Source organism: Oncorhynchus mykiss, chromosome 29, assembly GCF_057628025.1.
Source record: "Oncorhynchus mykiss isolate SJ-2025 chromosome 29, ASM5762802v1, whole genome shotgun sequence".
Classification (NCBI taxonomy): domain Eukaryota; kingdom Metazoa; phylum Chordata; class Actinopteri; order Salmoniformes; family Salmonidae; genus Oncorhynchus; species Oncorhynchus mykiss.
In genome coordinates this window covers 40,212,434-40,223,085 of record NC_143050.1, presented here as the reverse complement: position 1 = coordinate 40,223,085, position 10,652 = coordinate 40,212,434, and the positions used below count along the sequence as shown (strand labels likewise).

The 10,652-nt window shown below is 44.8% G+C and overlaps 1 long non-coding RNA gene across 1 annotated transcript; it reads left to right on the top strand.

Annotated features, from left to right (window-relative positions):
- The first annotated feature begins 6,471 nt into the window (after positions 1–6,471).
- On the top strand, positions 6,472–7,460 carry LOC149970448 (uncharacterized). Its single transcript, XR_016493147.1, has 2 exons — positions 6,472–6,642; positions 6,846–7,460. It is a non-coding gene; the product is annotated as an uncharacterized LOC149970448 (long non-coding RNA).
- The last annotated feature ends 3,192 nt before the right edge of the window (positions 7,461–10,652 follow it).

Genomic DNA, 10,652 nt, shown 5'->3' with positions numbered 1-10,652 from the left:
ATGCGTGACTTAGGGGCGGGCCAATCAATGACAGCTTGGACCTTAGCGGGATCCATCTTAATGCCTTCAGCGGAAATAACAGAACCGAGAAATGTGACGGAGGAGGCATGAAAAGTGCACTTCTCAGCCTTCACAAAAAGACAATTCTCTAAAAGGCGCTGGAGGACACGTCGAACGTGCTGAACATGAATCTGGAGTGACGGTGAAAAAATCAGGATATCGTCAAGGTAAACGAAAACAAAGATGTTCAGCATGTCTCTCAGGACATCATTGACTAATGCCTGAAAGACAGCTGGAGCGTTAGCGAGGCCGAAAGGAAGAACCCGGTATTCAAAGTGCCCTAACGGAGTATTAAACGCCGTCTTCCACTCGTCCCCCTCCCTGATGCGCACGAGATGGTAAGCGTTACGAAGGTCCAACTTAGTGAAAAACCTGGCTCCCTGCAGGATCTCGAAGGCTGAAGACATAAGAGGAAGCGGATAACGATTCTTCACTGTTATGTCATTCAGCCCTCGATAATCTATGCAGGGGCGCAGAGACCCGTCCTTCTTCTTGACAAAAAAAAACCCCGCTCCGGCGGGAGAGGAGGAGGGGACTATGGTACCGGCGTCAAGAGCTACAGACAAATAATCCTCGAGAGCCTTACGTTCGGGAGCCGACAGAGAGTATAGTCTACCCCGGGGGGGAGTGGTTCCCGGAAGGAGATCAATACTACAATCATACGACCGGTGTGGAGGAAGAGAGGTGGCCCTGGACCGACTGAACACCGTGCGCAGATCGTGATATTCCTCCGGCACCCCTGTCAAATCACCAGGCTCCTCCTGTGAAGAAGAGACAGAGGAAACAGGAGGGATAGCAGACATTAAACATTTCACATGACAAGAGACGTTCCAGGAGAGGATAGAATTACTAGACCAATTAATGGAAGGATTATGACAAACTAGCCAGGGATGGCCCAAAACAACAGGTGTAAAAGGTGAACGAAAAATTAAAAAAGAAATGGTTTCGCTATGATTACCAGAAACAGTGAGGGTTAAAGGTAGCGTCTCACGCTGAATCCTGGGGAGAGGACTACCATCCAGGGCGAACAAGGCCGTGGACTCCCTTAACTGTCTGAGAGGAATGTCATGTTCCCGAGCCCAGGTCTCGTCCATAAAACAGCCCTCCGCCCCAGAGTCTATTAAGGCACTGCAGGAAGCTGACGAACCGGTCCAGCGTAGATGGACCGACAAGGTAGTGCAGGATCTTGAAGGAGAGACAGGAGTAGTAGCGCTCACCAGTAGCCCTCCGCTTACTGATGAGCTCTGGCTTTTACTGGACATGAAGTGACAAAATGACCAGCAGAACCGCAATAGAGACAGAGGCGGTTGGTGATTCTCCGTTCCCTCTCCTTAGTCGAGATGCGGATACCTCCCAGCTGCATAGGCTCAGCTCCCGAGCCGGCAGAGGAAGATGGTAGTGATGCGGAGAGGGGGGCAACGGAGAGCGCGAGCTCCTTTCCACGAGCTCGGTGACGAAGATCAACCCGTCGCTCAATGCGAATAGCGAGTTCAATCAAGGAATCCACGCTGGAAGGAACCTCCCGGGAGAGAATCTCATCCTTTACCTCTGCGCGGAGACCCTCCAGAAGACGAGCGAGCAAGGCCGGCTCGTTCCAGCCACTGGAGGAAGCAAGAGTGCGAAACTCAATAGAGTAGTCAGTTATGGATCGATTGCCTTGACATAGGGAAGACAGGACCCTGGAAGCCTCCTCCCCAAAAACAGATCGATCAAAAACCCGTATCATCTCCTCCTTAAAGTCCTGATACTGGTTAGTACACTCAGCCCTTGCCTCCCAGATTGCCGTGCCCCACTCACGAGCCCGTCCAGTAAGGAGAGATATGACGTAGGCGACACGAGCAGTGCTCCTGGCGTAAGTGTTGGGCTGGAGAGAAAACACAATATCACACTGGGTGAGGAACGAGCGGCATTCAGTGGGCCCCCCAGAGTAACACGGCGGGTTATTGATTCTGGGCTCCGGAGATTCGAAAGCCCTGGAAGTGGCCGGTGGATCGAGGCGGAGATGGTGAACCTGTTCTGTGAGGTTGGAGACTTGGGTGGCCAGGGTCTCAACGGCATGTCGAGCAGCAGACAATTCCTGCTCGTGTCTGCCTAGCATCGCTCCCTGGATCTCGACGGCTGAGTGGAGAGGATCCGAAGTCGCTGGGTCCATTCTTGGTCGGATTCTTCTGTCACGGTGAGTGAATGAGGACCCAAAAGCGAATTAACTTAACAGAGCTTCTTTAATAACCAAACATAGGTAGGTTCAGACAGACCGGCAGATTCCGACAGGACAGGACAAGGTTACAGCAAACAGGACGATAGTCTGGTTCAGGCATGAAACACAACAAACAAGAATCCGACAAAGACAGGAGCAGAAACAGAGAGAGATATAGGGACCTAATCAGAGGGAAAAAGGGAACAGGTGGGAAACGGGGTGAATGGGTAGTTAGGAGGAGACAAGGAACAGCTGGGGGAAAGCGGGGGAGAAAAGGTAACCTAATACGACCAGCAGAGGGAGACAGGGTGAAAGGAAAGGACAGAAAGACACAACATGACAATACATGACATTTAGCTGATGCATCTTACTTGTACTAGCTTAGGCTACTGTCTCTCCTACTTTTGATAAGTTTCTGCTTATAATTTTAGACATTTGGTAGGCCATTTGTTCGTTAACTATATTATATATTTATTTTTTTACCCATCTAACAATGGGTGCCCTTTTTTTGCGAGGCATTGGAAAAACCACAAAAACCTGGTCTTTGTGATTGAATAGGTGTTTGAAATTCACTGCTCGACTAAGGAACCTTACAGATAATTGTATATGTTGGGTACAGAGATGAGGTAGTCATTCAAAAATCATGTTAAATACTATTATTGGACACAGAGTGAGCCCCATGCAACTTATCATTTGACTTGTTAAGCAAATGTTTACTCCTGAACTTATTTATGCTTGCCATAACAAAGGGGTTGAATACTTGACTCAAGACATTTCAGCTTTTCAATTTTTTATTAATTTGTAAACAAAACTAAAAACATAATTCCACTTTGACATTATAGGGTATTGTGTGTATGCCAGTGATAAGAACATCTAAATGTAATCAATTTCAAATTCAGGCTGTAACAATACAAAATGTGGAAAAAGTCAAGGTGTGAATACTTTCTGAAGGCACTGTATATTATATATATATACATACTGTTACTTCATCGTAATGTTGTTGTATTGCTATATCCTGATATTCTATTCTAATTACAAAAAATTCCTCTTTATTGTGTCCTTTCAGAAAACACACATTCAACACACATTCAAACAGTATATAACATTACTTGCCTACCTCATACCTGAACTGAACATATTTATCAGCAAAGATTGAGGTCAGCTTTTGAATGCTAGCAACATACTGTTTACTGAAGGAAAAACCAGCAAGAAAAGACAAAGGCCTATACAGTGCCTTGCGAAAGTATTCGGCCCCCTTGAACTTTGCGACCTTTTGCCACATTTCAGGCTTCAGACATAAAGATATAAAACTGTATTTTTTTGTGAAGAATCAACAACAAGTGGGACACAATCATGAAGTGGAACGACATTTATTGGATATTTCAAACTTTTTTAACAAATCAAAAACTGAAAAATTGGGCGTGCAAAATTATTCAGCCCCCTTAAGTTAATACTTTGTAGCGCCACCTTTTGCTGCGATTACAGCTGTAAGTTGCTTGGGGTATGTCTCTATCAGTTTTGCACATCGAGAGACTGAATTTTTTTCCCATTCCTCCTTGCAAAACAGCTCGAGCTCAGTGAGGTTGGATGGAGAGCATTTGTGAACAGCAGTTTTCAGTTCTTTCCACAGATTCTCGATTGGATTCAGGTCTGGACTTTGACTTGGCCATTCTAACACCTGGATATGTTTATTTTTGAACCATTCCATTGTAGATTTTGATTTATGTTTTGGATCATTGTCTTGTTGGAAGACAAATCTCCGTCCCAGTCTCAGGTCTTTTGCAGACTCCATCAGGTTTTCTTCCAGAATGGTCCTGTATTTGGCTCCATCCATCTTCCCATCAATTTTAACCATCTTCCCTGTCCCTGCTGAAGAAAAGCAGGCCCAAACCATGATGCTGCCACCACCATGTTTGACAGTGGGGATGGTGTGTTCAGCTGTGTTGCTTTTACGCCAAACATAACGTTTTGCATTGTTGCCAAAAAGTTCAATTTTGGTTTCATCTGACCAGAGCACCTTCTTCCACATGTTTGGTGTGTCTCCCAGGTGGCTTGTGGCAAACTTTAAATTACACTTTTTATGGATATCTTTAAGAAATGGCTTTCTTCTTGCCACTCTTCCATAAAGGCCAGATTTGTGCAATATACGACTGATTGTTGTCCTATGGACAGAGTCTCCCACCTCAGCTGTAGATCTCTGCAGTTCATCCAGAGTGATCATGGGCCTCTTGGCTGCATCTCTGATCAGTCTTCTCCTTGTATGAGCTGAAAGTTTAGAGGGACGGCCAGGTCTTGGTAGATTTGCAGTGGTCTGATACTCCTTCCATTTCAATATTATCGCTTGCACAGTGCTCCTTGGGATGTTTAAAGCTTGGGAAATCTTTTTGTATCCAAATCCGGCTTTAAACTTCTTCACAACAGTATCTCAGACCTACCTGGTGTGTTCCTTGTTCTTCATGATGCTCTCTGCGCTTTTAACGGACCTCTGAGACTATCACAGCGCAGGTCCATTTATACGGAGACTTGATTACACACAGGTGGATTGTATTTATCATCATTAGTCATTTAGGTCAACATTGGATCATTCAGAGATCCTCACTGAACTTCTGGAGAGAGTTTGCTGCACTGAAAGTAAAGGGGCTGAATAATTTTGCACGCCCAATTTTTCAGTTTTTGATTTGTTAAAAAAAGTTTGAAATATCCAACAAATGTCGTTCCACTTCATGATTGTGTCCCACTTGTTGTTGATTCTTCACAAAAAAATACAGTTTTATATCTTTATGTTTGAAGCCTGAAATGTTGCAAAAGGTCGCAAAGTTCAAGGGGGCCGAATACTTTCGCAAGGCACTGTATGTAATGGTTGCCTATTTTATTGAAGTAGTGGTTGAACAACAAAAACAAAAAGTAGTTTTACTATAGGAGCAAAAACTGCAATAAATATATGTAACCCATGTCACGCTCGTTGAAAAGAGTAGGCCAAGGCGCAGCGTGAATAGAGTTCCACATATTTTTAATAAACTGAAACTTTCCAAAACAAAAAAATAAAGCACAAACGAAACGAGGCGCACTGGAGGCCTGATGTGTGTCACCAGCCAGGTACTACCAGTGCCGGCACCACGCACCTCAGGGCAAGTGCAGGGAGGAGGCACAGGACGTACTGGACTGTGGAGGCGCACTGGAGGTCTGATGCATGGTGCCGGCACTGGTAGTAACTGGCTGGTGACACGCACCTCAGGGAAAGTGCGGGGAGGAGGCACAGGACGTACTGGACTGGGAAGGCGCACTTGAGGTACCGGACTGGGAAGGTGCACTGGAAAAATGCCATGCATACTACGCCAAACCAACAGCTCTCTCTCTTCACTCTCCTCCAATTTGTCCAACAGCTCCTCGACAGTCTCTGACTCACCCTTCAACTTCGCCGACCACTCCGTGTGCCACCCCCAAAACAATTTGGGTCTGCCTCTCGTGCTTGCTTCGTTGAGCTCTCTCCTCGTATTGTCGCTGTTCCGTTTTCGCTGCCTCTATCTCCTCCTTCGGACAGCGATACTCCCCGGCCTGCATCCAGGGTCATTTACCATCCAGGATCTCCTCCCAGGTCCATTCCTCCTGTACACGCTGCTTGGTCCATTTTTGGTGGGATCTTCTGTCACGCTCGTTGAAAAGAGTAGACCAAGGCGCAGCTTGAATAGAGTTCCACATATTTTTTATAAACTACAACTCACCAAAACAAAAAAATAAAGCATAAACGAAACGTGAAGCTACTGGTGTGCACTCAGGCAACTCAATGTAAGACAAGATCCCACAAACACAAATGAGGAAAATGGCTACCTAAATATGATCCCCAATCAGAGACAACGATAAACAGCTGTCTCTGATTGGGAACCATATCAGACCAACAGACATACAAAAACCTAGATGACCCACCCTAGTCACTATCACGCCCCAACCAACATAGAGAATAAACAGCTTACTATGGTCAGGGAGTGACAACCCATTTTTCAATATTCATGTACTGATTGAACAACAACTGTATTCTCACCCCCTAAAGGCATTTTATCATGGCAGGTCACCTGTCAGGTCAGCCAGTGCAGATTTGCTCAATAGTGCTTGAGCGTATGGTACTCATCAAAGCATAACGCAACACACAGTGGTGTGTCACAAGCTAAAGACGTACTTTGTCAACCTCCCCTGCTTCCTTCTACTGGTGCTGGACAGGCAGACTCTGCAGTGCATCTGTGTGCGACCGCCTTGGGCAGAAATTTGAGGGGAAATGCCTTGCAGTGAGGCGTAGGGGATTGTCAGCAGCAGGACAGCCCCCTGTGGATGGACGCTGAGGGGTGTAGTGCTACTCCAGCAGCTCTCTCATGAGGTTCTCTGTACTTTTGGTAGGTAATTACTTTATCTATGGGGGAGAGGTAGTGGGGAGGGTGATGAGGGAGTGGGTAGGTGTAAAAATATTATTTTATCCCTTGGTAGTTTTCCGAACGCATTTCACAAAGCTGTTCATCATGTTCGCCTTATCCACTGCCCCCATTTTGAGGTTATAGTCAAGTACACAGTCTGGTTTGATCTTTCTCTCTCCCGTCAGTTGGTCCACCTTCCCTGTGGCTGACATGGTTGCTGAATGTGCAATGGAGAAGGCATAGACGTCTCATTTGTCATGCCACTTTACTGCCAGCTGTTGAGCTCCACCTCCCCCCTCTGCATCTCCCGAATGCCGTCCTCCCCTTCCTGTTCAACTGAACTGTGCCACAGTCCCCTGTGCTGTTGGAGAGCAAATGCTGAAAGAGTGTGGGACTGCTGTAACAATTGTCCACATACAAAGTGTGGCCCTTCCCGAGATGAGGAGCCAGCATGGTCATTATCACGGACCCGGACACCCCAAGCCCCTCATAATATTGGATGTCAGGGGTGGACCCTGATGTATAATGTATTGGATAAATTGTGTTCTCAAATCAAATCAAATTGTATTGTTTCATAAACAACAGGTGTAGACTAACAGTAAAATACTCATTGTCAGAATTGACAAAAGATTTTGTGTATTTGTGAGTTGTCTCCTTTTGAAAGATATTGCTAGTGCTACAGCTTAGCCCACTAGCTACATACATAAAAAACAACACTGAAGGGCTCCGAGTGAGTGTCAAAGTTCATGTGATTGACTGCCAGTATGTCCCACTTGTATCAATAAATCATTATCAGAAAAGTGGTTTGTGTGGGAATTATTTATGTACCGTTTTATTCACGTTTTCAAGTAATGGTGACAAATAATGCATTCTGATTCTTGAGACTTCTATAATGAGTGTAAAACACCTTTTTGAAGTTTGTACTGTTTATGATTAGCAATTACTAAGCTAATTGTTAGCTATATTTGGAGCCATGTTTGCTAACATCATAAAATGCATTCTGGGTGTCGCGTAAACGTCTGTCAGACCAAAGATTTTTTTAACAATATGAGGTGAAGGGACGGTTCTATCATCTTTCGAGTAAACTTCCGGAAGTGAATTATGGGAAGAGAATGATGGTAGACGACACACCCCCTTCAACATGCATACTGCCTCACCTCTTCTTATCGTTGGTTGATGCGGAAAAACAAACATGGTGGCGCGTACAAACTCTACTCGTCGTCAGATTACTTTAGACTTTATTTTGATCACTGGTAAACTTACCCGTGATGTGAGGAATTGTAAATAGCAATTGCTATTAGGTCAATATTATTATGTTTCTGTTGAAAAACTGTGTGGCCAGCTGAAACGCTGACTGTTGTGTCAATCGTAACTTAAAGTTCTAATTAAGTGTTCTAATCACACCGGTTTGAGCTGCAGGGACCATTGTTGAATGATCACACTTGTGGGTTTTTACACGTCAAAGAGTTAAAGAAAACTGAATCATGTATTACAGTTTCTCCTGGCCCATAGATTACCTTCAACTGATTACAGGCTACGACTTACGGCTGGCTGCACCATGTCATTTGAAAACAGTGGAGAAAAACAACTATCTATCTGATAATCCAACGCTGCTATTCATTGCTGACCAGCAGATGTCACTAATGTGCATTTTGAACAAATAATGAAGCGTTGAGTAATTAACACATTTTCGGCACAATTTGGGGAAAGAGCCGAAGCCTTCAGAAAGCCTCGGTTTCCCCTCAATACTTTTCAGGGTGAGAAACCATCTAACATCATGTTGTAAAAATAGTGAACAACTCCTTTATGGCATGACAATGGGCCTCAGGATCTCATCACAGTATCTCTGTGCATTTTCGTTGTCCGTGACTTATACCTGACCATACCATAACCCCACCACCACCATGAGACACTCTGTTCACAAAACTGAAGTCAGCAAAACGCTTGCAAACATGGCGCCATACACGCTGTCTGCCATCTGCCTGGTACAGTTCAAACCGGGATTCATCCGTGAAGAATGCATTTCTCCAGCGTGCCAGTGGCCATCGAAGGAGAGCATTTACAAAAATTCTCTAGAACGACGTTGTAGGCGGCTTATGGTAGAGAAATTAAGATTAAATTATCTGGAAACAGCTCTGATGGACATTCCTGCAGTCAGCATTCCAATTGCACGCTACCTTAAAACTTGAGACATCTATGGCATTGTGTTGTGTGACAAAACTGCTCATTTTAGAGTGGCCTTTTATTTTCCCTGGCACAAGGTGCACCTGTGTAATGATCATGCTGCTTAATCAGCTTCTTGATATGCCACGCTTGTCAGGTGGGTGGATTATCTTGGCAAAGGAGAAATGCTCATTAACAGGGATGTAAACAAATTTGTTCACAACATTTTATAGAAATAAGCTTTTTGTGCATATGGAACATTTCTAGGATGATTTATTTCACCTCGTGAAACATGGGACCAACACTTTACATGTTGTATTCCTAGTTTTTTTCAGTATATTATGTGTTATGGATTTATGAAACAAGGCAACTAATTACAGTATAACGTTATCAATGTTGTATAGGTAGAGATGGATGGACACAAAAGCGCCTTACCCACTGCAGTCCCTACAGAGGAGGAGGCCACTGACAGCTCTGATGAGGTCAGACTCATAGTAGATTATGATGTGGAGGAAGAGGACCATGAAGGCATTGGCTGATTTGCCATTTTATTATTATGCACTTTTAGACTAACATACTACAGTGGGGAGAACAAGTATTTGATACACTGCCGATTTTGCAGGTTTTCCTACTTACAAAGCATGTAGATGTCTGTAATTTTTATCATAGGTACACTTCAACTGTGAGAGACGGAATCTAAAACAAAAATCCAGAAAATCACATTGCATGATTTTTAAGTAATTAATTTGCATTTTATTGCATGACATAAGTATTTGATCACCTACCAACCGGTAAGAATTCCGGCTCTCACAAACCTGTTAGTTTTTCTTTAAGAAGCCCTCCTGTTCTCCACTCATTACCTGTATTAACTGCACCTGTTTGAACTCGTTACCTATATAAAAGACACCTGTCCACACACTCAATCAACAAAACTCCAACCTCTCCACAATGGCCAAGACCAGAGAGCTGTGTAAAGACATCAGGGATAAAATTGTAAACCTGCACAAGGCTGGGATGGGCTACAGGACAATAGGCAAGCAGCTTGGTGAGAAGAAAACAACTGTTGGCGCAATTATTAGAAAATGGAAGAAGTTCAAGATGACGGTCAATCACCCTCGGTCTGGGGCTCCATGCAAGATCTCACCTCGTGGGGCATCAATGATCACGAGGAAGGTGAGGGATCAGCCCAGAACTACACGGCAGGACCTGGTCAATGACCTGAAGAGAGCTGGGACCACAGTCTCAAAGAAAACCATTAGTAAACACATTACGCCGTCATGGATTAAAATCCTGCAGCGCACGCAAGGTCCCCCTGCTCAAGCCAGCGCATGTCCAGGCCCGTCTAAAGATTGCCAAAGACCATCTGGAAGATCCAGAGGAGGAATGGCAGAAGGTCATGTGGTCTGATGAGACTAAACTAGAGCTTTTTGGTCTAAACTGCACTCGCTGTATTTGGAGGAAGAAGAAGGATGAGTACAACCCCAAGAACACCATCCCAACCGTGAAGCATGGAGGTGGAAACATCATTCTTTGGGGATGCTTTTCTGCAAAGGGGACAAGACGACTGCATCGTATTGAGGGGAGGATGGATGGGGCCATGTATCGCGAGATCTTGGCCAACAACCTCCTTCCCTCAGTAAGAGCATTGAAGATGGGTCGTGGCTGGGTCTTCCAGCATGACAATGAAACCAGGGCAACTAAGGAGTGGCTCCGTAAGAAGCATCTCAAGGTCCTGGAGTGGCCTAGCCGGTCTCCAGACCTGAACCCAATAGAAAATCTTTGGAGGGAGCTGAAAGTCCGTATTGCCCAGTGACAGCCCCGAAACCTGA